The sequence below is a fragment of the Limulus polyphemus genome, unplaced genomic scaffold (genome assembly GCF_000517525.1).
Source record: "Limulus polyphemus unplaced genomic scaffold, Limulus_polyphemus-2.1.2 Scaffold54, whole genome shotgun sequence".
NCBI classification, from domain to species: Eukaryota; Metazoa; Arthropoda; class Merostomata; order Xiphosura; family Limulidae; genus Limulus; species Limulus polyphemus.
In genome coordinates this window covers 1,246,216-1,252,431 of record NW_013665664.1, presented here as the reverse complement: position 1 = coordinate 1,252,431, position 6,216 = coordinate 1,246,216, and positions in this window count along the sequence as shown.

Sequence of the window (6,216 nt, the reverse complement as noted above, 5' to 3'; positions counted from 1 at the left end):
CAAACAAACAAACAAACAAACCAAAATCGTCTAATATAACGTATTCGAACTCTGTTTATGTTGATGCTTAAGAAACACAAAATATTAAACTGAAAACTATGTACATTAGTTTATTAATGAATGTTTTATTTTGGCGATTTTAATGTGTAAATATAAGTGGCTGCAAAGTTATTCAACGTTAACCTATATTGCACTTCAAAAAGACATTGTGGTATGAATGAAAACAAAAATTATATTATTTCACAAAGATACAAATCCTGTTCCCTAAATACAAACTTGCTTGGTGTAACGATATAAAGAAGAATGACATGTAGTTTTCAGTGCAAAATGTGTTTGTTTAATACATTGTTGTGTCATGAAGCCTCATTTTTATTATGTGTATGTAGTAAACTTCTACACAAATACTGTGAATCAAGCATCACATTTGTGTTATGTTTCTTAGGCCATAATTATTGTGCAGTTCTGAATTTTAACTTATGTTGTAGCCCATCAAATACGAGAATTGTGTTTTCGAATACAAGTTGGGTTGTTTTTCAACACAAGTTTTGTTGAGTGTCGGTTTGTAGGTATTTCTATATAATCTAATTTCCCCCGATTTGTAGGTTAACCAAACTAAATATAACATTCTTAAGCACAACCTTCCCCAAGAAGTGTGTCAACTATGATTTGCAAGATCCATATCAAAAACTGATACAGTGTAGTCTCTTCATTCTCTTTATTTCAGAGTACTTGTCCATTACGAACAAACGAAATAATAGCTTTTGGTGTTAAATCACCAAGAATCAGTTAATTTAGTTAAGCAGTGAAGTATGTTTGATATATATTTCTACTTACACGTGTTATCTCCGAATAGGAATTTTTCATCATTTTAATTCCTTGCGAGTTCTTTTTCATATATTTGAATATTATTGAGTTGATAAAATATATACACAAAACTTCTTTCTTGTTTTATTTATACATATTTAATTAATTCAGCAATATTCAAATACATGATATCAAGAAAACTAAATATACTTTTATACACTCTGCTCGGTTGAAACGGAATAACTCAAGAACGTTTTTGTGATGGAAGTTAGATAATTTTTATCATGCACACGGCTATTTGGTTCTTAAACTTACAAAAAGTTTATTCTTTAAATGAATCACAGATATAACTGAAAATCTAATGCCGCATTTGATTGTGATTACTCATTACTTTAATTACATTAATTATCAAATAAAAACACTGAGAATCTGGAATTGATTAAATTAATGACAACAGGGAAGAGTTGATAATAATTATTATTTTAAACATGCAGTGTTTATATTTATATTCAAGCTTTTCTTGTAATGTTTTCTCTTAACAATGTTATTTATTAAACATGTGTATGCAACACGTTTTATCGTATATTCCATTATATTGTTACCGTATAAACCTGCTCTTTCTAAGCTTCCGATTGAATATGAAGACTAGCTCGATAGTTATTTTTTTTTATTGTGAATTAACTTTTTTGAGCTTTAACGCTGATGATGGAATTTGAAGAAATTCCGAAACGTCTGTAATTAAACATGTTGTTTGGTATTACCGTGTTTTTAATATTTATTATAAAACTTTGTTTTCCACCTGATGAGTCAGTTGCAAACGAGAAATTTAATACAAGCTAAAATGCTTCGTACGACAAACTACATGTTTTGTTGTCGAGATGATGTACGCTGTTTGATATCAAATTCTTATTATATATTTTTTTATTTGCACCGGGCTAGTGTTAACATCATAACATCAAAGAGCTGCTGCTACTGTCGTTGTTTTCATTGGTGCAAAACTATATAATGGGCTGTCTGAACTCTGTCAGCTTAGGGTATCGAACCCCAGAGTTTAGCGTAGCTAGCTCATAAACTTACCGCTGACCCATCAAGGGGTGTTACAGTTGGAACGTGTGAATAGAAAGAAAACATATGTTGTATTTGGCGTTGATGATAAAAAATCAACTATTAAAAATAAATGCTGGGACTCAACAAAATAAAAGCTTTCATACCATTTCATTTTGGGCCTGGCATGGCCAGGTGGTTAGGGCACTCGACTCGCAATCTGCGGTTTGCGTATCTAAATCCTCGTCCTATCAAACATGCTAGCCCTTTCAGCCGTGGGAGCGTTATAATGTGACGGTCAATCCCACTATTTGTTGGTAAAAAAGTAGTCCAGGAGCTACCTTTCCTCTAATCTTTCACTGCTGAATTAGGGACGGTTGGCGCAGATAGCCTTCGTGTAGCTTTGCACAAAATTCAAATAAACCATTTCGTTTTTTGATATTAAAAATATATTTAGTTATAAAAATAAGTATTCATTGTTAATCACTTTTGTAAATATCGATTGGACATGTAAAAAATGAAAATTAATTATTACTCCATGGAAAGATTCTAACTGATTTATAATTTATAGCATATATGCAAATATGACATTTATTAAGTGTAATTACAATATAATATATAAAATGATATTTAGCTAAAAACGCGGCATGAGTCCCAGAGATGGCGCCTATTTCATCAAACTTTACCATAAGAAGGTCCTAACGCTTTTACGCACACAAAATAAGATTTAATATTTTATTAATTACGTACAAAATTATTTCACAATTGCTGTTAGGGAAGGCTGTTCTTAGGTTGGAAATATTAGTGATACTAAAATGAAAACTGTGATACGCGTTTATATAACCTTTAGTATGTACGAAAGATACAGTCGTGAAGTAGTGATAGATAATTTACTACAAAATTCAATTAATTACGATCCAACCTGTTTGGTAGATTCAAGGTTTATGACACAAGTATTGTGTCAAGAGATATAAATAAGTTGACCTTGCTATGTTTCGGACAGTTTAACATGGTCATTCTTCAAACAGAAATGACAAATTCTAATTACAGTTCAAGAACAATTTTAGACCCTCAGTAATCATTATCATATAAAATGTTAAAAGTAAAATTACGTTAAAAGTCGAGTAAAATAAAATAACAACATTATGTACTTATCAGTTCACATTACAGAAACATACAAGCCCTTTATACAAATGATATTAAGTAATTGTAATTATCACTGAATACAGAGTTCCAAAATTTTGTAATGGAACTTGCAGGATCCAAGTCTAGATTTAGAATATCATCTGAATGTTTCTAGTTATTCGCGAACACTAAGTTTGTTTTTTTAAATACAAAAACAGTTAAACAGCAAATCAGGTTTGTACCATAAGATATCATAATCTGTGTTTACAGAATGGTCAGCTAGTGCGGTTTCATAATAGTTTGAAGATAATTTATTATCATGAAATTACATTTTTAGTATAGTGTAGAATAGAAGGAAGGGAGTAAAGCTTCTAATATATATAGGTAGTAACAATTTGAACATTATTTACAACAGAACATTGTCAATAGAATATATTATCTAAATTCACAAATATTTGAAATGCTTACTTTTATGAACATTTTTCGCTGGTACGTTTATCTGAACTACGACTTCCTTTGTATATTGATATCTGCTAAATGTTTTTCTAATAAACAGTTAAAATTTTTCATTTATCCTTCTCTTCCAGATGGTTCTAGAAATTCGGAGAAAAGTATTTAAAAATAGTTATAATTTTGATATTTAAAAATAATATAAAGTATTTCTTTGTAAAGTAATTATAATAAACTTCCAGTGACTGTTATCCAGTCATGTTTCTGCTGTATTTTTAGATCTATATTTTTCACATATACTTTTTAGTATAATAAATTACTCAATTTATGATATTTATTATCATTCTTCAACTTATATCATTTTTTTTAAATTTTAGATATAATGCAAATTCTACTTACATGCTACTGTATATCTCGTTTTTCGTAGGAAGATAAAAACATTCTCAAAAATATTAATAAATAACATTAACTATAATTTATCCCCTAAATATAACGTGTTCTTAATTTTCATTTTATAATAGTAAATGTTTGTAGAATTTTACATAAATTCAACTTTCAAAAAATTAAGTATGTATTAATGACGGTCTAATAATTAGCAAATACTTCCAATGTAAGGCAAAATATAAGCAAATACAGAATTTAGCATATCAGCTGAATATGTTGACCTTTCATTAATTTTATAGCAATGACAGTATTCAACAAATACATTACTAACTGCAATATTTTGTTATTATAGAAAAAAGGCAACCAAATTAGAATAAAAACAATGTATTATTCTTATTGCAAATACCATTTGGCCAAGAACGTAAGCACACATTGATCTGTTTAGAAATAAGAAAAAAAATCTGACATATTATTATATTTATTTGTTTATTTTAATACCGTTAAGATAGCAATTATCTTTGACAAATTATTTGTTATGTTATCTTAAGATAACAAATATGTATTGAACCGTTAAGTCTGAGAAATACATCGAAAGAGTAATCACTGCATTAATGCTGTCGTTTCCACATTACTAAGCTTATAAGATAAAATTGATTTATAAATGAGTTTACAAGTTGTGTAGAAGGAAGATAGTTTAATATATATAGTTTACTAATTCTAGTGTGTATTAATGGATTGTTGCATTTCTTGTTAACTGAATTCTTCAATTTAAAAAAATCAACTTAGAAACAGAATATTCAATAACCAATAAATAACTTTTTCGTTGCATGTTCAAAGAATTAGATAACTTGTATTGGTGACTAGTCTCATTTATAAACAAACTAGATTTGCGCTTTCTATAAATCTTGACTCAATAATAAATATCAGAAAGAATATCGTATACGTGTTGTACAGGCAATTTTATACACCAATATAAATATTGGTGACTAGTCTCGTTTAAAAAAACAAACTAGATTTGCAAATAAATATTTTAATAGTTCTGAAGGTTAACACAGTTTACTATCCATATATAAATTAAATACGAATAAATGATTTATGTTTAGGAAACATAAGGCACGTTAAATATTTTAAGACTCAAAGAAATCTCCATGAACATGTATTGCTAATTTTAACCACTACCACTTTAAAACCTTCCCCCACATTTGATCGTAAATTAAACAAATTAAATTTATAATTAAGAAAAAGTAAATTCTAATGCATTATAAATTTTTGGCTTATTTCAACGCGAAAAATCTAATTAATTCATCAATATTCTATAATTTCAATTTTATATATGTTAATTTTTAGCATAAATACGGGACATGTCAAATGGTATTCAGTAAGTATCCTAAGAAAAAGTAAAAAAAGAACAAATAAAAAATTTAAATACTGATAAAATATAAATAAACCTTATAATCTTAAGTAAGAGTAAATTACATAGGTACATCGCAATTAGTTAAATACACTAAAGTAATCCAATTAAGATCCTAAAATATAAACAATTAATTTAATTTAATTGCTATATGATAATTAAGTATTTAAAAGTTAATTATAATCCACCTAATTAGTATTGAATAAATTGCAAAAACACCATAATTTGAAATCACATTAATATTAACATCAACAGCACTCAAAATTAAGACTAAAATCTACCATACCAATGAACACAGAAACGCATTTATAAATTAACCTGATGACGTAATTTTGAATTTATCTTTTTATACTCTTAACTGTGTGAAAGAAGTACATTAGCACATTGGTTATTCTTTATACTTGTTGCCAAAACATTACAATTTGATACCCATTTGTCATCTTTCGAACTTTTATCATGGTTTTTGAAGGATTGATTTGTGTCTCTTTGTACTAAAGATGCAGTAAAAACATATATTAGCACCCTGGCATTCTATTATTTTAATAACTACAATTCGGGAGATAAATCTACAACATATCTCACGAAGAATATTAAACATTTATTAAACTTAAAATGTACTGATTTCATTATAACCAAACCAGGTAAAAGAAATAAGATATTAGTTCTGAATAACATTTTTTATATATTAACAAGATTAATCATACATTTAGTGAGAGAAAAATGAATGAATAAGAATCCAACATTTATATAGGAAGCAAAAACTATAAAACTATATACTGCAATTGACGAAATGTAAAATTATAACTAAGAGCGTTGTAACGAATTTCTTATTATATATTTATTTTAATATCAACGTTTGTTTAGATTAACTTTATATTTAGAAACATACATACATAGCTTATACTGTTAACTAGGTATTGCGAAACTTCCGTCTATTCTTCAAAGTTGTAGAAGATTCTCGAGAGTAAGAATCAACAATATATGTATATACACAAACG